Here is a 27,909-nt window from a genome sequence, read left to right on the forward strand (position 1 = left end):
TTTATTGATCTGGGCATTCTTTGTGACACTGATGGATGATTCAGAGTGGGGTCTGCGAGAAACGGTGGGTGACAAATGATAAGAGCCCATGAAAAGTTGCCCTAGCAGAGAAGAGCAACCAAACTGATAAGAGGCATGGAGGAGCTCAGCTATGAGGAAAGATTAGAGGAACTGAATGTATTCTCTCTGAAGAGGAGATTAAGGGGGGATATAATCAACATGTGTAAATACAAAAGGGGTCCATACAGTGAACTTGGTGTTGAGTTATGCACTTTAAGGTCAACATAGCGGACAAGGGAGCTCTCTTTACGTCTAGAGGAAAAGAGATTTAATCTCCAAATACAAAAAGGCTTCTTCACAGTAAGAGCTGTACTCCCTCAATAGGTGGTTCTGGCCAGCTCAGTAGATTGTTTTGGGAAAGGCCTGGATTCTTTCCTAAATGTACATAATATAACTGGATGCTAACATTTATAGGTAAAGTTGATCCAGGGAATATCGAATTGTCTCCTGGGGGATCAGCAAGGACTTTTTTCCCCTGCTGGAGCAAATTGGATTATGCTTTGCTGTGGGTTTTGCCTCCCTCTGGATCAACTGTGTGTATAGTAATGTGTATATACAGTGGGGATCGAAAGTTTTGGCACCCCAGGTAAAAATTTGTATTAATGTGCATAAAGAAGCCAAGGAAAGATGGAAAAATCTCCAAAAGGAATCAAATTACAGATTAGACATTCTTATAATATGCCAACAAAAGTTCGATTTTATTTCCATCATTGACACTTTCAAGATTACAGAAAACTAAAAAATGGTGTCTGCAAAAGTTTGGGCACCCTGCAGAATTTATAGCATGCACTGCCCCCTTTGCAAGGCTGAGATCTGCCAGTGTCATGGATTATTCTCAATCATCGTCTGGGAAGACCAGGTGATGTCAATCTCAAAGGTTTTAAATGCCCAGACTCATCTGACCTTGCCCCAACAATCAGCACCATGGGATCTTCTAAACAGTTGTCTAGAAAACTGAAACTGAAAATAGTTGACGCTCACAAAGCTGGAGAAGGCTATAAGAACATAGCAAAGCGTTTTCAGATGTCAATATCCTCTGTTCGGAATGTAATTAAGAAATGGCAGTCATCAGGAACAGTGGAAGTTAAAGCAAGATCTGGAAGACCAAAAAAAAATATCAGACAGAACAGCTTGCAGGATTGTGAGAAAAACAATTCAAAACCCACGTTTGACTGCACGATCCCTCCAGAAAGATCTTGCAGACACTGGAGTTGCGGTACATTATTGAGATACTTGTACAAATATGGTCTTCATGGAAGAGTCATCAGAAGAAAACCTCTTCTACGTCCTCACCACAGAAATCAGCGTTTGAACTTTGCAAATGAACATATAGACAAGCCTGATGCATTTTGGAAACAAGTTCTGTGGACCGATGACCGGTTAAAATTGAACTTTTTGGCCGGAATGAGCAAAGGTACGTTTGGAGAAGAAGGGGCACAGAATTTAATGAAAAGAACCTCTGTCCAACTGTTAAGCATGGGGGTGGATCAATCATGCTTTGGGGTTGTATTGCAGCCAGTGGCACAGGGAACATCTCACGAGTAGAAGGAAAAATGGATTCAATAAAATTTCAGCAAATTTTGGATGGTAACTTGATGCCATCTGTGAAAAAGCTGAAGCTAAAGAGAGGATGGCTTCTACAAAGGATAATGATCCTAAACACACCTCTAAATCCATGGGGGATTACATCAAGAGGCGTAAACTGAAGGTTTTGCCATGGCCTTCACAATCTCCTGACCTCAACATAATTGAAAATCTATGGATAGACCTTAAAAGAGCAGTGCGTGACAGACAGCCCAGAAATCTCAAAGAACTGGAAGACTTTTGTAAGGAAGAATGGGCAAAGATACCTCAAACAAGAATTGAAAGACTCTTGGCTGGCTACAAAAAGCATTTACAAGCTGTGATACTTGCCAAAAGAGGGCAGTACAAGATATTAACTCTGCATGGTGCCCAAACATTTGCAGACACCATTTTTTTGTTTTCTGTTATTTTGAAAGTGTAAATGATGGAAATAAAATCTAACTTTTGTTGACATATTATAAGAATGTCTAATCTGTAATTTGATGCCTTTTGGAGATTTTTCCATCTTTCCTTGGCTTCTTTATGCACATTAATACAAATTTTTAACTGGGGTGCCCAAACTTTCGATCCCCACTGTAGAATGTTTTTTTTTTTTTTTTTTTTTCCCCCTTCTATTGGTTGAACTAGATGTACTTATTTCTTATTTCAACCTTATTTAGGCCCCTTTCACACACGGAGTCCGTCAGGCGGACAGGCGGATGATAGCTCTGTCTCCGCGCTGTGTGCGGAGACACAGCTGTCAGGTCCCCATTCTTCTCTATGGGGGAATCGGATGAGAATGGACTGCCTGTCGGTTCTCATCCGATCCGATCCACCAGACAGATGGAAAATAGGATTTCCATCCATCCGGTTTTGACGGATCGGATCTGATGTCAGCGGACATGTCTCCGCTGACATCAGATGCCCCGTAGAGAAGCATGGGGCGACCGTTCAGATCCGCCAAAAAAACTGACATGTGGATCTGAACCGACTCCCTGTGTGAAAGGGGCCTAACTATGTAACTATAGGCAGAAAAGGGATCAGGTACCCAGGTAATCAATACAATAATTCAATAATAATAAATAAATAAACAATAATTCATCAATAAATTCATATAGAACATGTGCAAAACCAGATGCTAGGATAAAAAAAATAATTAATAAACAAACAATATTCAATCCTCTTTAAAGTCCCAAGTGAATAAAAAAAAGTGCAAAAGACCCAACATGCTCCTTCCACCTTATCCCCCAAACTAACTCACCAGATGGGGTAGCTGGTCAAATTATAAATTAGCAAGTGCCCCTTTTTATATACAATTTCCAGCAGGTTGGTACTTATACCAAAGGTTTTCCATGGTCTTTCCATGGTCTTTCCCATGGTCTTTCCCATCTTCCCATACAGGCATTCTCACAGGGATAGGTAAGGGTAATATTTTGAAAGAAAGGAAGAGCAGATATAGTGCAATTCCGTAAAAAAAAATCTTCTCTTAACCACTTGCCGACCGCCGCACGACTATTTACTGCGGCGGTCAGCCCTCACAGGCAGAGTGACGTAGGTCTATGTCGCTAGCCTGTGAGGGTCTAGGGAGCGAGTGCGCGCCACCGGAGGCGCGCTCCCGCGTGGTCACGGACCCCCCCGCGCGTGTGACCGGCGGACCCGATGTCCGCCGGTCACTCGGCGATCATCGGGGGAGAGGGAGAAAGGCAGGCGGCTGATGTAAATAAGCCGCCTGTCATTCTCCCCGGTGTATGAATGATGATCATACGGTTCTACTATGTAGAACCGTTGATCACTGTTCATACATCTCAAGCCACAGCCAATCACAGTTAGAATCACGCCCCTAGGGACACACATAGCCCCTCCCTCTCAAAAAAAGTTAACCCCTTCACTGCCAGTGTAATTTTACAGTAACAGTGCATATGTATAGCACCCCAAAAGTGTCAAAAATGTCAGTAAAGGGTCCGATCTGTCCGCCGCAATGTCGCAGTACCGCAAAAAAAATCGCAGATCGCCGCCATTACGCGTTAAAAAAAACACCAAAAATGACAAAAATCTTTCCCTTTGTTAGTAAACGCGATAACTTTTGCGCAAACCGATCAAAATACGCTTTTTGTGATTTTTTTTACCAAACATATGTAGCAGAAAACAAATTGGCCGAAAATGTTAAAAAATTTTGATTTTTACTTTTTTTTGGGGGGAATTTCATATAAAAAAATTTGAAAAATATTGTTATTTTTGCAAAATTGACGCTCTTTTTTTGTTTATAGTGCATGATCAAAAAATCGCACAGGTGATCAAATACCACCAAAAGAAAGCTTTGTTTGTGGGGAAAAAAATGACGTCAAATTCGTTTAGGTACAGCGTCGCACGACCGCGCAATTGTCCGTTAAAGTCACACAGTGCCGAATCGCAAAATACCCCCTGGTCTTTTAGCAGCCAAATCCTCCGGGGCTTAAGTGGTTAATTAGGGTCCTACCGCTGTCCCAGTATGTCGTCTGACAAAATTAGTAGGGTGGGACCAGGATGCCAAGCACCACCTGCACAGGTCTGCCTTACACTTGCGGCTTGGCTGTGCAGTCGGAGTGAAGGACGAATGTTTGTTATCCTCAGTGTCGCGTAGACACAGAACAATGTGAGTGTAAAAGCCTATATTTTAAGAAATAAGTGAATTTTTTTTTTTTTTTTTTTTTTACGGAATTACACTATATTGGCTCTTCCTTTCTTTCAAAATATTGCCCTTACCTATCCCTGTGAGAGTGCCTGTATGGAAAGATGGAAAGATGGAAAGACCATCCTTTGGTGATTAATAATTTGACCAGCTGGCAAGTCAGTTTGAGGGGATACAGTGGAAGTGTTGGGTGTTTTGCACATCTTTTTAAAGGAAGAAATTGTACCATTCGGTAGACACTTTTTTGCACTTTTTTATATTCACTTGGGAAATGAAGATTGAATATTGCTTTTTTATTGATTATTTTTATTAATTATTTTTTTTATCCTAGCATCTAATTTTGCACATGTTCTATATGAATTTATTGATGAATTAATTCTGTTTTTTTTTATTTTCATTTATATTTATACTTTTATTGGTTTTGATTATATTGCACAGATAATTTTTGGTATTTTTGGTATTTTTATATTTTGTACTAGCACTTTTTGATGAATATATTTATATTCAGTTTTTGATTACACTGCACAGATTTTGTTGCACTAGCACTTTTTTGAAATAGTCATTTTTTTGAACTAACCAATTCTTGCACTGCTTTTTAGATATGAGTATTGTGAAAGATTTATGAGGCACTGTGAGGTATTAATACTTTAGATGAATAGATAAAATTATTCATTTATAGAGGGGAATACAAACTTGCGCTGATACATTTCTTTACTATGGAACTATGTAGTACTCCACGATCTGCCACTACACCCTTTTATTAAAGAGCCATTAGATAACATCATTTATAATGAAGTCAGCAAAACTATAAAAAAGTTAATGATCAGAAAAAATAATTAGCGCAATACCTGTAGATTAATCTTTAATGTGTCTAATAAATGTGGTTTAAATGCTAAATTCCTAATAGTGATATATGTTTATAGATAAAAGATTAAATTAATTGGATAATAATTACAAAGTGCTAGTGTATGTACAAACTGCAAAATATAAATAGATAAATATATTCAATTGTGATGAAATTATCCTATATTAATTTCAAACACGGTGGAATAGACATATGTTATTGGAATAAAATCTATGAGTTTATCAATGCACTACCTAATATTATGGAAGTACCGGACTCCTTAATTAATTTTTAAAGTGAAATGTATAAGGTGAATAAATTATTGATGAATCAAATGTAAAAAATATTAAACTGATCAAAGTATTCACTGTGAACACCTGCGTTTGGATGAATAGCACTTTTTGCACTTTGTCACTGGATGATTTAAATATGTGTAATGGTTCTCAAACCTCAATCAGGTTCAAAATAGATTTCTTGCTGCTGGATCTGATTAGATAGGTAATTAGAGTGCATGCACGAGGATATCACAGACTGACACACATTGTTCAGGTAAATGATACTTCCTGTTTATTCCTAATGGACAGCCTATTATATAGTTAGTAGGCGGAGTCATATGTTAGTACGTCATAAGCATAATATTAGCATAATACTGATTATTTGCAGCTTTCTGATTAGTCATGTCCATTATAAGGGGGTCCCCTTCCAGTTTATGAATGTTATCTTATCTTGAAGGCACTGTGCCAAGGCTCCATCTTTCTTCTAACATTCCATTGTCGGTGGTGGGGGGTATCTAGTAACGGCCATTTTGAGTAAGGAAGACAGGAAAAAGATATGTACATGTACAGAAAAATACACAGAAAAATAGACATTTTGCTTAATTCACAAGTGTTCATCACATTCCTTCACATATGGACTTTGTTTGATGGACTCCTTATAATCTACACCATTTATCCATTGTTGTCATATTTATTTTGGATAATTACTGTGGTGATTGCTTATTGATATAAAATATGCATAGCTTTTTGGACTACACTAGCACTTTTTTATGAATTAATTATTTATTGCACTAGCACTTCCCTTTTGGAGGATTCATTTTACTAGCATTACTTGGCTCACTTCTAATAAATTGATTATATAAGATTATTAACTAGCATATAACACACATATATTTAATAGTAATCAGCAGCCAACAGCTGCCATAAATAACACATTGATTTGCATTTTAATTTAGCACATTTTTCACATTTTTGCACCAGCACTTTCTTGATCAATTTTGATCATTTTAATATTTTTTACATTTGATTCAACAATAATTTATTCACCTTATCTATTTCACTTTAAAATTAATCAAGGAGTCATGTACTTCCATAATAATAGGTAGTGCATTGATAAACTCATAGATTTTATCACAATAACATATGTCTATACCACCGTGTTTGAGATTAATATAGGATGATTTATTCACAATTGGATATATTTATCTATTTATATTTTGCAGTTTGTACATACACTAGCACTTTGTAATTATTATACAATTAATTTAATCTTTTATCCATAAACAGATATCACCATTAGGAATTTAGTATTTTAACCACATTTATTAGACATATTAAAGATTAATCTACAGGTATTGCGCTAATTATGTTTTCAGATCATTGCATACATAGCATTGCTATGGTTCATTGGCTGCATTTCTGATAGATTATACTTAATTTTGGAAGGCTCTCCACCTTTTTCAAGGAACTCCTAGGCGCCAGTTCCCCTTATTATTCCAATGAAAAAGTTAATGTTTGACAATAAGGGAAGCTTTATTGAGCAGCCATCTGCAAACGCCTATAGCAATGTAAGGTTTTGTGAGGATAGAGATAATTGTTATATCTTCTGATCTCTTGGTGGAAGGATAGTTGTGTTGTGCTCCAAGTTTTGTAGATGTTATTCCCCACACTTTAAAGGCTGAATGGCTCGGACACTTTAAAGGGGTTCATTTTAAAGGATAAGTTCACTTTTTGGTAAAAAATTATTTGCAGATAATAAAATGTGCATTTATTTATTTATTTTTTGAGCCTGTAAAGCATTGCACCAATGATCAGCAGATCACTGGTGCCATGCAGGTCTACTCCAGATCTGCCAGTGTATCTACGTCCCCATACAAATCCCATACAGGCAAGCAGATACAATCTGACAGGAAGCATGAATGAATTACCACACAGAGTCGTGGTAGTTAATTGAAAACTTACAAGCTGACAGCCGCAAAGGCTGCTGGACCCTGTAGTTTCCAATGCACATAGCGCTGTCAATCAGTGACATGGCTGGACGAAGGCAGAGCCCCACTCGGCTGCGCTTTTTAAAAATTGTGACAGCAAGGGAGAAGAACCCCGCTAGCTGTCACAGCGGGCATCGGGAAGGTGCAGGGCCGGTCCGTTCATACTATGTTACATGGTACACCCTGAATATGAGTGTATTATGTAACATGTTACGAAAGGTGAACTTATCCTTTAAACTTCTTTACATATGGCTTTGAGTGCGCTCTACTTAATGCAGGTCACCTTATCATGTCTGTAAATGCAAGGAATGTTTTTTCTCTGTTTATAGTTTAATAATATATGTGTGCATAGGAGCAGCTACTGTAGGCTCTAATTAAGTATACAGGCTGTGTTTTCTGAATCAGTCTATAGTTTTTAGCACAGGAATGCTGGCTTTTGGTGCTGCTCGTTTGGGCACAGAATAAAATGATAATGCCATAAATAACAAGCCCCTCGTTAGAGCCCAAATCCTTCTTTTCTTCATTACTCCTCAGTTGTCACTATTTTTTTTTTTTTTGGTCTAATGCAAACTATGTAGTATCAAGGCTACATGGTACATTTTAAAAATATTTAAGGGGCATAAAAACTACCACAGTTTTATAAATGAATGCAAAACTTTAATGAATGAATGAATAAGTCCCACCATAGGCCTCTCTTACATCCAGGAGTGGCCATCAGCGTGTCCTCTTTACATCCAGCAGTGCCCCTTAGAGTCCCCTTCTTACACCCAGGAGAGCACATCAGGGTCCTCCATTATATCCGGGAGTGCCCATTAGAGTCCCCTCTTACATCCAGGATTTCCTATCTACTTTGCATCTAGGAGTGTCCAACAGAATTCACCCTTACATCCAAGAGTGTCCAACAGAGTTCCGCCTTACATCTAGGAGTGCCCAGCAGAGTTCACCCTTACATCCAGGATTGCCCAGCAGAGTCCACCTTTACATCCAGAAGTGCCCAGCAGAGTCCACCCTTACATCCAGGAGTGCCCAGCAGAATTCACCCTTACATCCAAGAGTGTCCAACAGAGTTCCACCTTACATCTAGGAGTGCCCAGCAGAGTTCACCCTTACATCCAGGATTGCCCAGCAGAGTCCACCTTTACATCCAGGATTGCCCAGCAGAGTCTACCCTTATATCCAGGAGTGCCCAGCAGAGTCCACCCTTACATCCAGGAGTGCCCAGCAGAGTCCACCCTTACATCCAGGAATGCCCAGCAGAGTCCACCCTTACATCCAGGAATGCCCAGCAGAGTTCACCCTTACATCCAGGATTGCCCAGCAGAGTCCACCTTTACATCCAGGATTGCCCAGCAGAGTCCACCCTTACATCCAGGAGTGCCCAGCAGAGTCCACCCTTACATCCAGGAATGCCCAGCAGAGTCCACTCTTACATCCAGGAATGCCCAGCAGAGTCCACCCTTACATCCAGGAATGCCCAGCAGAGTCCACCATTACATCCAGGAATGCCCAGCAGAGTCCACCCTTACATCCAGGAATGCCCAGCAGAGTCCACCCTTACATCCAGGAATGCCTAGCAGAGTCCATCCATACATCCAGGAGTCAGTTTTATAATCTGGCTGGGGTGCTCCCAAAATTTTTTTTATAGTACATTTTTTCAAACAAATATAACAAAAGGCTTGAAACTGTACTGTATATTGAAAAGACCGAAGGGGAGCAGGATTTATATACTGTACACCCTGGACTTTAAGAAAACTCAAATGAATGCCAATTATAGCCGGAGTCTTTTTGCTGAAAGACAGGGTTCCCAATGAAGCAAACTAGAAATCTCCTAACACAGCTGTCACAAAGATCTCATTATTCTACCAGGGCCTGAGGGAGCAATGCTGTTTTCCTATTTGTGCTTGAATTTGTAAATCCCTCTCAGTCATTAAAAAAATGCAGCCATTTGTTTAAAAAAAAGACTGTAAAATGTAAATAAAAATATCTATAAAATATGATAACCACAGTACAAACAATTTTCACCCAATATCCACTTATTTTCTACTGGAATCTTATTGGAAAATGGGTGAATGTTGTGTGAATCTTGGGTAAAAAAAATGATAAATAGACCCCCTAGTGAGGGAAAGTCCTCTCTCACTGGGGACAATTGGGGACAATTATTCCTGGGACACATTCTCTGAGATGGGAAATTTCTCTGATTTCCTGTTGTGTCTCCAGCACAGAAAGTGAAGGGAAATCTCCTTAGCTGGATGCAACAATAATTAAATTAGCATGACGTTTAAGCCTTTCCTACTTTATCTTAAATAAAACATCTGTATCCCATATATCTTTTTGTAGTATGTGCTTAAAAGAGATATATAAAGCCATTTTCATAGAATATGTAAGGGTTAGCATTCCGATTTAGTTTTTATTGTCGTTTGTGTTTTAATTGAGTGTCCAAACATTTTTAGTGACTACAGGAAATGAAGGTAAAAGGAAATCTTCCAATGGGAAAATCCGTTCTGCTGGTGCCAGCTATCTAAGAGAGGATATCCCATTGCTTTGTACTGATTTCCTTTTAGTTCCTGCTGTGTCTCCGGGACAAAAAGTGAAGAAAAATCTCCCAAATGGGAAAAAAAAAGGATTAAAAAAATGTTTGTTTTGCTTTTACATACACATTAAAAAATAATTAAAATCTGATCTTAGCAAACTTTATTAGCTAGCTGTAACAAAAAAAGAATGACACTGTATATTTATATTTTTTTAAGGAGAACCTCACCTCTTTACTACAGTCCCCCAACCCCCATTGAGTGCAGGTAGCCTAGTTTTATACTTTATTAGCCGCGATCCAGTGACCTTACCGCCTTACCTTTGCTGACTTCTCCTCTGTCTAAACATGAATGCAGTGGCCCCATATATTATTTAATATTTTATTATTTAAAAAAAAAAAAAAAAACAATGATGTCCCTTTGAACCTTGCACTGTACAACACTTTTACAAAGGTAATAATGATAAATGAAAAAAAAAAAAAAAACAATTAGGTAAATTATAAAAAAAATAATAAAACCAGGTCTACTTCTCATTTTTGCTAGCCCTATATTTGCATTGTATTAATATTATTAAAACACAGGATTTATATATATAGTGCCAACAGTTTGAACAGCGCTTTACTGTGTTTGTATCATACATCCCATTGAGCTGTGTTGGTGACTCATGATTTTTTAAGGCAATTCCTCTGTATGTTTGCTTGAATATTCAGTAAAAACCAAAGTTAATAAAAAAATAATAATTTTGAATAAAACACATAAATATAAGAAATAAAAGAACCCTGTCCCCATGCAAATACTTTAACATTCGCACTCTTAGGACGCACTGTCATACATAAACCTCATTTGCAGAACACATAATGGATATCACTACACATCCTGGAGTGGGAAGAATAATCCTAGAGCCAGGGCTGTGGATGAAGGGGTACCGCCGGTCCTCCTGTACAGGGCTCAGGCCACAGGCCAGCAGGGGGGTCCAGGCAGCAAGGTGAATCAAGTGTTGGCAAGGAGGGTAATCGGTGCCATGGGAGGGCAACTACAGGAACTGCTCCCTATTAGAGTTCTCCCTGCAGCAGCTGAATGGTGGCTTCTTCTCTTTTTCTTCCCGTCAGCTTGCAGCCGCTGCAGAGAGCCACACAAAGAATCAGTTCCAGTAATTGGCCCCCTCCCTGTGCATCATACATTTCCCTCTGCTGGCCAGGCCCCCCTGTGCGCTCCCCTACCCCCCAAAGTGGTGACAGCTTTCCTCCTCTCCTTACTGCTGGCAGCTACAAGCACACAATACAATCCTTCAGGATGGAGAGTGTGGGAAGGGTCCTGTAAATATCATATTTACCAGCCACTTCCCTTCCTGAATGAACACAATGAATGATTGGTACCAATCACTCACTGTGTTCATTCATAATTGAAGCATAGTAAACTGTGTTTATTTGGGGGAGGGGCCCTGTCAGGTTGGCTGTATGGGGCCCTGTGGTTTCCAACAGCAGCCTGCCTAGAGCCATTGCTAACTCAAAACAGATGAGCTGTACGTTTTTTTTTTTTTCTTTAAAGCATCAGCTACAGGAAATGTTGGGTTGTCGTAGTTCTTTGCCATTTTGTGGGCGCACAGAATTTTGCAGCATAAAATAATTGGTATCTATCAATGCAACACAAAATGGGGATTGTATTGCTTGTGTACGAGAAAATTAACTAGAATTGTTTTTTTTTTTACTTCAAATATAGGTTTGATAACCAAAAATATCGCCATCAAAATTTTTAGCAATCATGATTTTTTTCTATGGGTCTTCTGCTTTCGGGAAATATATCATGTTTTGTTTTTGTGTTTTTAAGTAATTTTCAGTTTTAAAACACACATTATAGCTTGTGTCTAAAAAAAATAAAAAATGGGTCCTGCAGAGAGAGAATTCAATGCATAAACTATATTTTTGTACAATGCATTTCAATGTCAATGTCTTCCTATTTCTTCAAAAATATAGAATTTTCATAGTTGTTTTTGTAAAAAAGGGGTTAGGTATCTGAGCCTGGAGGACTACAGTATATGATTCATATATTGTCTTGTGTTCTTATAATAGTTACAATTTTGGGAACACCTGTTACATATCATGGAATAACTTCCAGGTGTTGAAGTGCGAATGTAGAACATCTGCCAATTATTTTCCTGAGGGACTTACGCCGACACTACTCACCCCATACAGAATGAAAACTACTGTGCATGGTGTCGTTTAAATGTAATAAACTCCCATTGAGACGAGGAAACCCTTCAGCAATTGCAGGAATTTACTTGCTTCACAGACTGAGAAGTTTAGCTTTCCAGTTATATAGAATCTACTTGAATGTTAATGTACAGCTATGCTGTTAGCCTGGCAGAGTACAAGAAGAAGTCAAATCTTCTCCAGGCTCCTTTCAGTGCAGCTCATATAGAAACATAGAAAAGTGATGGCAAAAAAAAAAATACCAAATGGTCCATCAGCGGACAGGCCCATTTTTTTCAATGTATTTATATATGTTTTTTTTTTTTTTCATTGCTGTTTTTTTATTTATTTTTTCTAAATATAGGTTTATGCTTGTCCCAAGCATTTCTGAAGCAGAATTCCAGGCTATTGCTAGCTATGCTCCTACCCCACTTCTAAATCCTATTCTAACTATCCTGTGAAAGGAAGATGCTTATACTTAACCACTTAAGCCCAGGAAGATTTTACCCCCTTCCTGACCAGAGCCTATTTTGCGATTCGGCACTTCGTGACTTTAACGGACAATTGCGCGGTCGTGCGACGCTGTACCCAAATGAAATTGATGTCCTTTTTTCCCACAAACAGAGCTTTCTTTTGGTGGTATTTGATCACCTGTGCGATTTTTTTGATCATGCGCTATAAACAAAAAAAGAGCGACAATTTTGAAAAAATAACAATATTTTTCAAATTTTTTTAATATGAAATTCCCCCCCCAAAAAATGTAAAAATCAAATTTTTTTAACATTTTAGGCCAATTTGTTTTCTGCTACATATGTTTGGTAAAACAAATCACAAAAAGCGTATTTTGATTGGTTTACGCAAAAGTTATTGCGTTTACTAACTAAGGGAAAGATTTTTGTCATTTTTATTGTTTTTTTTTTTAACGAGTAATGGCGGCGATCTGCAATGTTTTTTGTGGGACTGCGACATTGCGGCGGACAGATCGGACCCTTGACTGACATTTTTGACTCTTTTGGGGGTACCAGTGACATTACTACAGTAATCAGTGGTATACATATGCACTGTTACTGTAAAAATGACACTGGGAGGGAAGGGGTTAACTTTATTGGAGAGGGAGGGGTTAATTGTGTCCCTAGGGGCGTGCTTCTAACTGTGATTGGATGTGGCTGTGTGTGTAACAGCAGAGATCAACGGTCCTACATAGCAGGATCGTATGATCTCTGCTGTTACACAGGGGAGAAAGACAGGCGGCTTTGTTTACATTAGCCGCCTGCCTTTCTCCCGCTGTATTCGACGATCGCGAGTGACCGGCGGACATCGGGCCCGTCGGTCACACGCGCGGGCTGCTTAGGGAACGAGCGGGGGCGGGAGCACGCCTCCGGCGGCGCGCGCTCGCCCCCTATTGGCTCACAGGCTAGTGATGTACCGGTACGTCACTTTGCCTGTGAGGGGCTGCCCGCCGCCATATATAGTCGGGCGGCGGTCGGCAAGTGGTTAAGCATTCTCAGCGCGCTCCGGTCAGGTCACTTGATTGGCTGGCTTCAGGAGAGAAGAGGGACAGTCAACAATGAATGGCTCATAGTAATTTTATGGGTGATGTCACCACACAGGCATTCCAGCTGTTGTCTGCAATCTCTCCTCTCCCCTGAAGCTGGCCACTTTTGAGATCATATGACTAGACCACCGCGCTCTGGGAATAGGTAAGTATAGGCATCTTCCTTTCACAAGGTAGTTAGAACAGGATATTGAAGGGGTGGGAGCAGATTTAAACATACACTGAATAAAATTATAAACGCAACAATTTTGTTTTTGCCTCAATTTTTCATGAGCTGCCCCAATTTTTCATGAGCTGAACGCAAAGATCTAAGACTTTTTCTATGTACACAAAAGGCCTATTTCTCTCAAATATTGTTCACAAATCTGTCTAAGGCCCCTTTCACACTTCCAGACCGTTCAGATCCGCCTGTCAGTTTTTCAGGCGGATCTGAACGGATACCCTATGCATCTCTATGGGGCATCGGATGTCAGCGGAGACATGTCTGCTGACATCTGATCCAATCCGGTCTGTCAAATCTGGACGGATGGAAACCCTATTTTCCATCTGTCCAGCGGATCGGATGGGATTGGATGAGAACAGACAGGCGATCCGTTCTCATCCGATTCCCCCATAGAGAACAGCGGGGACCTGACAGCTCTGTCTCTGCACACAGCGCAGAGACAGAGCTGCCATCCACCTGCTCAGCGGGGGATCGGCGGATCGATCCCCTGCTGAGAAAAATGGAGTCCGCAGATGGACTCCAAGTGTGAAAGGAGCCTAAATCTGTGTTTGTGAGCACTTCTCCTTTTCCGAGATAATCCATCCACCTCACAGGTGGTGCATATCAAGATGCTGATTAGACAGCATGATTATTGCACAAGTGTGCCTTAGGCTGGCCACAATAAAGACCACTCTAAATGTGCAGTTTTATCACACAGTACAATGCCACAGATGTTGCAAGTTTTGAGGGAGCTTGCAATTGGCATGCTGACTGCAGGAATGTCCACCAGAGCTGTTGCCTGTGAATTGAATGTTCATTTCTCTACCATAAGCCGTCTCCTAAGGCATTCCAGAGAATTTGGCAATACATCCAACCGGCCTCACAACCACAGAACACGTGTAACCACACCAACCCAGGACCTCCACATCCAGCTTCTTCACCTCCAAGATCGTCTGAGACCAGCACCCCGATAGCTGCTGCAACAATCGGTTTGCATAACCAAAGAATTTCTGCAGAAACTGTCAGGAACCGTCTCAGGGAAGCTCATCTGTATGCTCGTTGTCCTCATTGGGGTCTTGATCTGACTGCAGTTTTTATTTTTTTAGCACTGTTTTTTTTTTTTTACAAAAAAAATCTGATCACTTTTATTGCTGTCATAAGCAATGTAAACATCTCTTGTGAAAGTAATATACAGTGACAGGTACTCTTTATGGAGGGATCGGGGTCTAAAAGACCCCAGACCCTTCCACTGCACTTCAAAGTATTCAAAATGCTGAAATTTACATTTTTGAATACTGAATTATTTTTGAATCAGCGCAATTGGCAGCTGAGTAAACTGGAAGTGACGTGACTTCCAGTTTACATGATCGGAGACCCGATCAAAGCCGCATGCGGCTTGGTTTGGGACTCCAACCAGCCGGCGGACCTGCCAGCTGGCTGCTCGGGTCTCCCGGTGGGACAGGAGACTCGCACAGAGCCGCGCGGGGGGGTGGACACGTCCCCTCCCACTCGCTGGGATAACGGGCGAGTGACAGCTGACCCGCAATGGCTATTTTTTCCTGAAAGCCGACCGCCAGCTCTATAAAACTGTACTGGGTTGATGCCTGCAGCTGCAGACATCATCCTGGTACTGTACAACCACTTCTTCAAGCCGACGTACAGGTACGTCAGTTTGTGGGAAGTGGTTAAAGTGTATTTTTTCCCAAAGAATTGCGTTTGCAAAACCGCCGCACAAATACTTCCACCATTTTATTCCATAGGATCTCTGCTAAAAAAAAAAAAAAATATATATATATATATATATATATATATATATATATATATATATATATATATATATATATATATATATATATATATATATATATAATATATATAATATATATATATATATATATATATATATATATATATATATATATATATATTGTGACAGGAAGTCAGGTAAATCTGGGAATGTAGTCACTGAGAGGAGACACATTCCCACCTGCTTTGAAAAGTTCACTAATTATTATAGGGTGTCGGCTGCCAAAGGCAGCAGGAAGGTGTAAAGAAGTTGAAAGGCCTTCAGCTGTTCAGAATGAGGAGATCAAGGCCTCTATAATTTGTCCAGAGAAAATCTATTGAGTGCTGCCTCCTGTCGCCGTGTGGGCTGGGAGAGGAAGGCAGACATACGTGTACCTCCCGACGCCGTGTGGGCATGGGAGAAGGACTGCTGCCTCCTGTCGCCGTGTGGGCTGGGAGAGGGGGACAGTCGGATGTGTGCCTCCCGACAAGCTGGTGAGCATGGGAGAAGACCCCCTACAGCGATGTGAAGCTAAGGAGGGTAACCACGAGTGAAGACGTCTCAAAGGTGAGAAGACAAAGTGTTCCATGTGAAGAGTAAAGGGACCTGTTAAATGAACTGTGTTCAATGTGAAGAATCTGAAGAGTAAAGGATCCTGTTATAAATGAACATGTGCTGTGTGAAAGAAAACAAAGGGACATGTTCAATGGACAATGTTTGTGCTGTGTGAAAAGCAAACAAATGGACATTTGAGTGTCTGCTGTAGGATCAGCAGTGTCGGCCCAACAGTAGGTTGGAAAGACTTCTTAGGTAGGTTCCAGCGTGAGAAGGTAGCCGCCCACAGAGGCAAGGATTTATTTTGTCTTTTATTTTATTTTGGCTGTTTTGACGCTTGCAATTGTGTGAAGTAAATTGCATGAATAAATCAGTCTTGTTTTCAACCTCTGCTCGGCTATCTCTCTGTGAAAACGCACCCCCAAAGGGGTCACCCATACGCCTACCACCGAGCTAATCCCTTACATATGGTGGAGGTATGCAGTGGGCATAAGCAGCAAGATCCCTGCAAGGAAGTGCAAATGTTTGATGAACTTTGTCTGGTGCATGAGATTGCACAATCTATGTGTGCAGGAGAGAAGATCCTGACAGAAAAAAAAAAAGTGTTTTAAAGAGACAGCGGTCTCAAAATTATTTGATGAACTTTGTTGTGTCTGGTGCAAGTGACTGCACAAACTGTGTGTGCAGGAAAAGAGATCTTGCAAGAGAGAGAAAAACTACATGTGTTAAAGAGACAGTGGTCTGAAAATTTTTTGCTGGACTGTGAAAAATTTGTTTGTGGAGTTATTGAAGATGGGGCGTTCAAAACGCCTGAAGAATGCAAAGATAGATGAAATGAGAGACCGGATTCTATGGATGGAGGGGATGTTACCGTCTGAACCAGCCCCATCCATGCCTAGAGAGTATACTAAAGAGGAAGGTTTTTGTCCCTAGCAACACTGATGAAACTGCTATGGAGACGCAGTGTGCTCAGATGAAAAGTAAGCTCAAAATGGAGGAGATGTTGAAACAACTGATTATATCAAATACAGCTCAACAGCAGGCAAATGCAGCTCAACAGCAGGCAAATGCGGATTTTCAGCGGAGCTTTGCAGCTCAACAAAAGGCTCATCAAGAGAGCATGGCAGGCTGGAAACAGAGACGCCAGCAGCCAATGGAGGCCATCGGTTTGGAAGAAACCGAGTATGTGTGCAGGGCTGAGTTGGATGCCTTGCAACGGAAAATGGAAGAAAAGGAACAAGCCGTGGAATTGCTTAAGATGGAGAATAGAAACTTGCAGGAAACGAATGAACTACTCAAGTCTCATGTGTCACAGTGGGAAGAATCCACTGCTCTTCTTTTGGTCGAGTTGCAAAAACGCAGAGAGACTATAATGGAGAAAGATACCATCCTCATGGAAAAGGAAAGTGAAATTCAGACTTTGCAGAAGCAAAGTATGGCTGATATGTTGGAGTTGAGTAATCAGCTGGAAAAAAGTCTTCAGTGTTTGGAAGTTACAAAAATAGACCTGCAGGAGTCGCAGGAACAGAATGTCGCTCTGAAAACGACATTGTCTCTCAGCGACAACGAGAAAAGTGAAAGAGAGGCTAAATTACTGAGTACTGTGTATGAGCTCACCACTTTGAGCAATGTGGTAGATGAATTACGTGCAGACTGTGAAAGTTGGAAAGGTGAAGCCCAACGTTTCCAGCAGCAGTTAAAGGAGAAAGAAGCCTGTGTGGCAGAATTACAGTCTCATTCCCAGAAACTAGCCAATGAGGTGAAGGCTCTTATGCAGGGAAAAGGAGATTGTGAACATAAGAGGGAAAAAGTAGAGGCACGGCTTCTGGAATCGCAAGTCAAGGTGTCAGAAGGTGACCGATTGTGTGCTAAGCTGTTAGAGAAGGCAAACCGATTGCAGGTTAAGTTGGACAGTGTCACAAATCGGCTTTCTCAAGCAGACAGCAAATCTAGAGAAATTGCGGAAGATTTTTCTATCTTGGAATCGCAGCTGCAAGACACGCAGGAACTCTTACAGGAAGAGAGGTGTCAAAGGCTGAGTTTTAGCACAAAGCTCAAACAAATGGAAGATGAGAAAAATGGCTTCCTGGAACAATTAAAAGAGGAGGCGGAAGCAAAGAAAAACCTATCAGAGCAAGTCGCAACATTGCAAGCTCAGATAGCGGATATGAAAAAACGCATGGAAGAAAGTGTTGGTTCATTACAGTGTGTTGAAGATGTGAAAAAGAAGTTTGATCAGATGCTTGGTGAAGAGAAGACTGTGTCTGCAAAATATGCAGAAGAACGCGCCCGTGCAGAAACGGAGGTGCGTGATAACGAGAGCAAAGCCCTGTTCTTGGCTCGCTCTTTGGAGGAAGCTCTAGAGTGTAAGGCTGAACTAGAAAGTGTTGACAAACAGCTGCGTACAGAAATGGAAGAATTGGTCAGCTCCAAGGATGATGTTGTGAAAAGAGTTCAGGAGCTAGAAAAGTCTAAGCGAGCCTTAGAACAGCAAGTAGAAGAGATGAAGATTCCGTTGCAGGAACTGGAAGAGGAATTCCAGGCAACAGAGGATCTGTCCCAAAGAGGGGATAGTGTGCCTGATGCAGTTTTTAAAAGGATCAGTGTTTTGGGGTCTGTCCTGAGTGAGCCTCAGAAATGTGATGACATGTGGCTTGAATCACCCCTTTGGAATAAACCGTTCCTTCAAAAACTTCAAGCATTGGAAAATGTATCATTAGAACTTCAGCAAACAAAGGAGCTGAGTAAGAAATGTGATGATTTCTCAGTTCAGGCTGAAAACCTAGTGGGGAAAACTAAGGCTGTTGGTGAAAACGTGAAGCAAATGAATAAGTGCCTTTCAGGGAGTGTTTCCAAAATGGAACTGGTGAAAGACGGGTGGCAGAAGTTTGATCGTGATCTTGAGATGCATTCCATGTGGAATTCAGATAGAGAAAAAGAACTAGGTGACCTTGAGCGGTCAAATAGTTCAGCAGAAAGTGCATTGAAGAAACCTGTAAAAGAATGTGTTGCAGTTCCATGCTTCTTCACTGATGCAGAGAGGAGGTCTATAATGGATACCACCCAGATCGCTGGGTTCAACTGTGTTGTTGCCTTTGACCCCTATGTTGGTGGAAGGAATGTTGATGATGTTCTGGTTGGCTTCTTCTGTGAAGAGTTTGGCAAGAAATATAAACTCAATATCAAATCAAATAGTAGGCCTTTACTGCGACTCGCTCAGGAGGGCGAAAAGTTTAAGAAGTTGATGAGTGCAAATGCTTCAGATCTGCCTATGAATATGAAATGTTTGGTGAATGATATTGATGTCTCTGGGAAAAGGAACAGGGGTCACTTTGAAGAAATGTGTGACAGCCTGTTGTCTCAATTGGAAAATCCTCTGCACAGCATCTTAGAGCAAGCAAAGCTCAAGAAGGAAGATCATTCCCTTTTACAACAAAAAGTCAATGATTGTGTACAGCTGTATGGAGAGGCAACTCAAGTCACAGAGGGATGTCAAGAGTCCCTACTTGGAACAAAGCTTAGTGAAGCAAAGGTTCTCAAAGTTTTGTGGAAAACATTTATGGATTGCAGAGAGAGGCGTCTTAAGAATGTTGAAGACATTAAGACTAGCCCAATTGAGTTGCCTATGGATCACGGTCCTCCATGGTGGATTGGACAGACGGTTATGAGGGACAAGCTGTCTGACATTTATGAGAAAGCTGTCAATGAAGATGACAGAAACGAGAAGGAGCAAAATGATGCCAAAAATGCAGTTGAAGAATGTGTATATGAGATGAGAGACAAACTGTGTGGCATTTATGAGAAATCTGTCAATGAAGATGACAAAACAGTTTCATCCGGAAGCTTGAGGATAATAGGAGGCTTATCAGTGAGTCAGCAGTGCCTGACACATGCGTGCCTGGAAATATGTGTCCCAACCCTAGGGTTGAAACAAGAGGGGGGGGTATGTGACAGGAAGTCAGGTAAATCTGGGAATGTAGTCACTGAGAGGAGACACATTCCCACCTGCTTTGAAAAGTTCACTAATTATTATAGGGTGTCGGCTGCCAAAGGCAGCAGGAAGGTGTAAAGAAGTTGAAAGGCCTTCAGCTGTTCAGAATGAGGAGATCAAGGCCTCTATAATTTGTCCAGAGAAAATCTATTGAGTGCTGCCTCCTGTCGCCGTGTGGGCTGGGAGAGGAAGGCAGACATACGTGTACCTCCCGACGCCGTGTGGGCATGGGAGAAGGACTGCTGCCTCCTGTCGCCGTGTGGGCTGGGAGAGGGGGACAGTCGGATGTGTGCCTCCCGACAAGCTGGTGAGCATGGGAGAAGACCCCCTACAGCGATGTGAAGCTAAGGAGGGTAACCACGAGTGAAGACGTCTCAAAGGTGAGAAGACAAAGTGTTCCATGTGAAGAGTAAAGGGACCTGTTAAATGAACTGTGTTCAATGTGAAGAATCTGAAGAGTAAAGGATCCTGTTATAAATGAACATGTGCTGTGTGAAAGAAAACAAAGGGACATGTTCAATGGACAATGTTTGTGCTGTGTGAAAAGCAAACAAATGGACATTTGAGTGTCTGCTGTAGGATCAGCAGTGTCGGCCCAACAGTAGGTTGGAAAGACTTCTTAGGTAGGTTCCAGCGTGAGAAGGTAGCCGCCCACAGAGGCAAGGATTTATTTTGTCTTTTATTTTATTTTGGCTGTTTTGACGCTTGCAATTGTGTGAAGTAAATTGCATGAATAAATCAGTCTTGTTTTCAACCTCTGCTCGGCTATCTCTCTGTGAAAACGCACCCCCAAAGGGGTCACCCATACGCCTACCACCGAGCTAATCCCTTACAATATATATATATATAATGTTAGGGGGTTAGAAGTAATTTTCTAGCAAATAATACTAATTTAAACTTATAAACAAAAAGTGCCAGAAAAAGCCTGGTCTTCAAGTGGTTATATTTGTGAGGGCTTTCAGTTTTTCAAATGCCACATGGAACCTGGAGCTCACCACTACCACAATAACTATTGTCTTCAGATTCCCAACCTACACCCATGCAGGGCAAGATATCCAAATAAAATATACCAGAGCAGCAGCTTTACACTTACCTTCCCACTCTTATAGCATTCAGTGAATCTGCAGAGAGCTTCAAAAACACAGCAGAAATGGAGCAATCACTGACATACTCTCAAACCCTAATTTACTTTATGTTCCTAGAGGACAACATTGCTGTAGTGACAGCGTGGAAAAGCCCTTTTATAGACATTGCGCTAGTCAAATGGAAACTCACGTGGATCATGTTGAATGAAAAAAATCACGAGTGTTACGGGATAAACAATCAATCTTTAACAAAGTATGGTCCCCTTGGCATGCTTATTTACAGGTCTCGAATGAACGAAACTGACTTTATGAATGATTGATAGGGGATCCTGGATGGAGTCACCTCTTTTTTCCTTCTCCTTTTCTCACCTTTACTATGGCTCCCCTGATTTAGGCCAGCCTTGGCATCACGCTCTAATAGCTTTCTTTCTCTTTTTCTTATTTAAGTTGCTCGTGTTTGCACTCGGAGGATTGGAGTCCCAATATAAAACTGACATGGACATTGGATAGTATATTGAAAGTTATAATCACTGGATAAAGGCGTTCTCGCTTTATATGCATATTTACAGTGACTAAGCTGTAGTTAGGTCTCGACCTCAGGATCCTTAGATATTTTGTTTTCATATTCTGAATACCTGGGTAGTTGGACGGCTACCTCCCGGTGTTTACGATGTTAATGTTATCTCACATTTAGTCTATAGCTCAATGCGGGCTTCCTCTGTTTATATGTGTTTATGTCCATGTACCGACCCGTGGTTTTATGGAAGACCTAACCCGAATTGCCAAGTTCTTCTCCCCCCCCCCCCCCATTTATGTTTCAATCTTGTAACATCTACAGAGCATGCAATAATTTTTCGCTACTCTGTCAAGTGATTATTTACTCTTTGCTCTCTTCAAAAATATTAATAAAAACAATTGAAACAGAAATCGAGCAATCACTAATCCACATTGTCATGAACATCATATAAATAGCTCAGTAATCACTTTTTGTTTCTAGATTGTAAGCTCTAACGAGCAGGGCCCTCTGATTCCTCCTGTATTGAATTGTACTGTAACTGTATTGTCTTCCCCCACATTGTAAAGCGCTGCGCAAACTGTTGACGCTATATAAATCCTGCATAATAATAATAATAATAATGTAGAAACATTTGCCTTTACATGTGTCTACCTATGTGTCATATGTGAAGGGCACTAAAATCAGTTACTATCTTATGACAAAGTTCATGTAACGTTAACCACTTAACGTCTAGCCACGTAGACCTACGTCGGCTGACTTTGCGTGGTTATACCGGGATGATGCCTCTAGCTAGAGGCATCATCCCAGTACCGTTGTTTGAAGCCGACGGTCGGCTTTCCGTCGGTAACGACCGATGCGGCTCGGGAGCCGCTCGATCGTTACCCGGGGGGGGGGGGGGGGGGAGGGGACGCCCCCCCTCCCGCCGCCTTCCGTGGCTTTGCTCGGGGCTCCCGTCCCACCGGAAGCCCCGAGCACCCAGCCGGCACGTCCGCCGGCTGGATGGAGTCCCGATCAATGCCGGAAACGGCATTGATCGGGTCTCCGATGATGTAACCCGGAGGCGGCGTCCATGACGTCACTTCCGGGTTACTGTGCTGCAAAAGGCGGCAGATTTGAAAAACGGCTGTATACAAAAATGCCGTTTTTGGCGTTTTGCATACAGGGAAGTGTAGTGGAGGGGTCTAGGGTCTTTTAGACCCTCGATCCCTCCATAAAGTGTACCTGTCACTACATATTGGTGTCACAAGGGATGTTTACATTGCTTGTGACAGCAATAAAAGTGATCAGATTTTTTTTTTTTTAAAAAAACCTGTAATAAAGTAAAAAAAAAAGAAAAAATAAATAGGAAAAAAAAAAAAAATGTAGCCGCCCCAGTCACCGTTAGCTCGCGCACAAAAAAAAAACATATACGCAAGTCGAACTGCGAATGAAATCGCTGTTCAAACCACACATGTGAGGTATCGCCGCGATCGCCAGAGCGTGGGCAATAATTTAAATAAAAGAGCTACACTCTAACTCTAAACTGGTAACCGCTAAATAAATTTAAAGCATCACAGATTGAGATCTCTATTGACCGTAGTTTGTCGCCATCCCACAGGGGGGGGCGCAATTTTAAACCGTAACATGTTGGGTATCTGTTTACTCGGCGTGACATCAACTTTCACAATATACAAAAAAAATGGGCTAACTTAACTGTTTAGTATTTTTTAAATGCAGTGAAATGTGATTTTTCAAATTTTTTCCAAAAAAATGGCGTTTTAAAGACCGCTGCGCAAATACCGCGTGACAAAAAAATTTTGCAATGACCGACATTTTATTCTCCAGAGTCTTTGCTAATAAAATATATATAATGTTTGGGGGTTTTAAGTAGTTTTCTAGCAAAAAATACTGATTTAAACTTGTAAACAAAAAGTGTCAAAAATAGGCTTAGTGGTAAAGTGGTTAAACTGTAGGCAGATACAAGTGCAACAAGTGAATGGAGCTCTGTATTTAAAAATAAAATAATTAAGTATATATTTCTTTCAAAGCAAGTCATGTAAGTAACTACATTTGACTTGGTATATGCCTCTTTCATTCCCTTACAGCAAAGCCCAGAGTGGGGGAGGGAGAAGCAGCACAAGAAACCAGACATTTGTGCTACAGTACTCATATGCCAACAAGGAAGCTAATATGAAGGGAAAGCATAGTGAGGGATAAATGAGCTCATTACTGTGCTGCTTCTACTTTTACTGTCCATTACCGCAGCCCACTGTCCGCTGACATCACAAAGCTTGTCTAGACTGGGGAACGATCGCGACTTTACAGTCATGATGCACCCACATGCCTGGATCAGCAGCTGGCTCAGGCTCCAAGCAGCGCTCCTGGGAGACTGAGCCAGCTACTCTCCCCAGCCCAGTGCTCCAGTGAGGACAGTCCCTGTTCTCTGCTCATAGCAGAGTGGAGTACTGAGTGATCAGTGGTGTTTGATTGCTCAGTTCTCACTGCAAAAGGGGCTTTACTAGACCTACTGATTACTAGCAATACAGACCTGATCACGGATGTAGAAATACAGGGCAACTTAGGAAACAGTGACCATAGGTCAATTCGTTTCAGTATAAATCATAGAAATAGGAAACACAAGGGTAATACAAGGACACTACATTTCAAAAGAGAAAATTCCCTAAACTGCGCTCTTTGTTAGACGATATAAAATTAGATCCTAGGAAGAAAGAACATGGAGGAAAAATGGGAGTGCTTTAAGAACATACTAAATAAAGGTATTGGCCAGTGCATTCTAAAGGGGAATACGTTTAAAAGAGCTAAAAAAAACCCTGGGTGGCTAAACTCCAACCTAAAAATGCATATAAAAACTAAAGAAAAGGCCTGCAAAAAATACAAGGCTGAGGGGTCATTGGCGGCATTTCAACATTACAAGAAATGCAAAAGAAAATGTAAGAGTGCAATCAAAGCGGCTAAAATAGAACAGGAAATGATGCACATAGCGGAAGAGAGTTAAAAAAAACTCCAAGAAATTCTTTAAGTACCGTTATTTATCAGCATATAACATGCACTTTTTCCTCCTAAAAATGGAGGAAAAAGCAGCAGTGGGTGTATACGCCGATATTAAAAAAAAAAAAACGGCCAGGAAGCATTGCCGAGAGCAGAAGGGGCGGGCCGGGCCGAGGAGAAGGAAGGACGAGCTGTCATAAGAGCAGAAGGGGCGGGCCGAGCCAAGGAGAAGAGAGAATGAGCGAGCGCAGTCATCGGAAGTCCCGCCTATGACAGACATCACACGTCTCGGCAGAGGAGGCGGGACTTCCGATGACTGCGCTCGCTCGTTCTCCCTTTCTCCTCAGCTCGGGCCCGTCCCCCTTCTGCTCTTATGACAGCTCGTCCTTCTTTCTCGGCCCCGGCCGCCCCTTTTTGCTCTCGGCGCTGCTTCCCGGTCTTTTTTTAAACAAATGAGGTCAGTTCCAATGGCGCTTGCGATGCTGCATATTTGGACATTGCGCTTGCGAGGCTGCATGTATGGACACTTGGTGGGCTGCATTTATGGACACTTGGTGGGCTGCATTTATGGACACTTGGTGGGCTGCATGTATGGACACTTGGTGGGCTGCATGTATGGACACTTGGTGGGCTGCATGTAGGGACACTTGGTGGGCTGCATTTATGGACACTGCTGGTGGGCTGCATGTATGGACACTGCTGGTGGGCTGCATGTATGGACACTGCTGGGTGGGCTGCATATATTGAGGCTGGATATATGGACACTGCTGGTGGGCTGCATTGTTGGACACTGCTGATGAGGATGCATTCATGGGCACTGGTGAGATATCATTTGATTTAAAGAAAAAAAAATGTTCTGAGTTCAAAGCTGTTTATGTTAAATTTAAGCTTTTTTCCTGAAATTTCTCTCCAAATATTGGGTGCGTGTTATACGCCGGCGCGTGTTATACGCCGATAAATACGGTATATAAATAGTAAGAAAGCGAGGCCAGAACACATTGGCACCATAAAGGACAATGAAAGGATTCTGGCTACAAAAAGACAGAGAGAAGGAAAAGCTGTTAAATAAATTCTTCCTTCCTGCCCAGCACTACTGTAGGTACTTACAAATTGTGTCTAGCCACGATCACCACAGGTAATCACAGGCTGTGTGAACAGACATGAATAGCTGCGGCTGCTGACAGTCTGGCATTGCACTGCACTGGCTTGGTGCCACTATCTGCACACAGCTGTGAAATCCCAGCCACAGGGAATACGTAGATTCTTGCTGCTGGATTCGAAACGTGTCTAAATGGAGCCTAAAGCCCCGTACACACGTACCGATGGTCGGCATACAAATGTTCCTCTTTTCTCCCCGGGATGTCGGTGTCTGCTGAAAAGTGCAAAACAGCACAAGGACAGCACAAGAATTTTGTCCGCCGACTGCAGAAGTGATGTCATGTAATGGTTAACTTTCCCTGTGTTTTCTATTTTCTGAGCATGCCCAGTCTTGCAAATCTGCGGTCTGTCGGGCCGAATTCTGTACTGACAGGCGAACAATCGTCCGTTCTGGTGTCGGCATACAAAAATTTTCATGTTTGCAAGAAAGACTTTTGTCCGCGGATTGTGCGCAGACATCTGTCGGAGGCACCATACTAACACGCGTACATCGGCAGATCCTTCGTCCACCGACGTTTGTATGCCGACGATCGGTACGTGTGTACGGGCCTTTACTGATCATCTCAATTTTACACCCTAACCAGATTTAGATTATATAATACATTTATGCTTTTAGCCCCTAAATGCACAACTTCACATTTTTCCTACAGTGGACCCTATTTGTCAATTGTCAGTACAGTTCATTAAAGAGTCTTTATGATAAAATATAAATTGTTATATTATTTTGTACATTGTATTTCAGTTATTTATAGTCTACTCCTGTTAATCTGAAGTTCACTCCTGCTATTGTGTCTCAGCCAATGAGGCTGGAGAGGCCCAAGAGAGCAGCTGCTCTCATGCACAAAGCTGGATCGACATGGGCTCAGGTATGTATAAGGGGGAGGGGATGCTGCACACAGAAGGTTTTAACCTTCAAGCATAGAATGCATGACGGTAAAAAACCTTCAGCCTTTACAACCACTTTAATCTATCAATCTATCAATTTTGTAAATTAGAGGTATCTTAAGAGAAGTATTGGTTTATAAAAAAACAAACATACATACTCACCTAGATGGCTGCAGCATTGATTCAGCCCCCTGCTGGCTCTATACCAAGAACTGAGTGGTCAAACACCGCTGATTGCTCAGTTCTCAGGTCTGCTCTGAGCACAGAGCGTTGACTGTCAGTCAGTCATTGGTTCTCTTCTCCATCCCTCCGGGGCTCACCAGAGTGCATCTGGGTGGGTCCCAAATGTGTTCTTCTTTTACTTTTTGATATGGCCGTAGGAGCTAGTTTCCCTTAGCAATGCAGCATTGCCAATTAAAGGCTAATTACAATAAACATTTGTAAGGCAAAAATTTAAATTTTTCAGCCTGTATAGAAATACTTCAAATTTGCAAGACTGAAAATCTCCTTTCAAGTATTTCAGTAGTCTCTTTTAATAAATGATACTCTGCTCCTGGTGGTAGAGGTGATTCTAGGTCCTCTGCGCTCAGACATGCATTGCTCATCATTATGTTCCAGCAAGCGTCTCTTATCTGAATATCTGCTGTGATATCTAGTATAGCTGTTCATCACTAGATGATATTTTGGCATTATCCTTTGCTCATGTGCAAGGATAGATACTACATAATGAAAAAAAAAAATACAATTACACCGTCTGTGTGGCTGGACATTGATTTATGGTTCAATAGTTTTTTCTGGTTTCTGTATCTACAGCTTCTGGTACATCACTGGGAAGAACACTCCTTACATTTGGGTAAAGAATTCCCCACAACCCCCCTCCATAGCCAAGATCATTGGTTTCAGTGGTTACTTATCTGAAAAGCACACCACAGAACCCTGGTTGAGAAAGATTGACATTACTGAAACAAGAGAAAATGAAGGAAGGCTTGTTGGCCTATCGGTGCAGGGAGATTAAGGGCTGCACATTGGGGTCGTGGTTGGGCCAAACCTAAAAGTATAGCACACCCGCGTC

General features: G+C 41.6%; 1 protein-coding gene across 1 annotated transcript in view; it reads left to right on the forward strand.

Annotated features, from left to right (window-relative positions):
- The window catches only part of OPN5 (opsin 5), a 203,033-nt gene that overhangs the window by 133,247 nt on the left and 41,877 nt on the right, over positions 1-27,909 (forward strand). The window lies entirely within an intron of this gene.

This window comes from Pelophylax lessonae (assembly GCF_965119305.1).
Source record: "Pelophylax lessonae genome assembly, chromosome: 3".
NCBI lineage: Eukaryota > Metazoa > Chordata > Amphibia > Anura > Ranidae > Pelophylax > Pelophylax lessonae.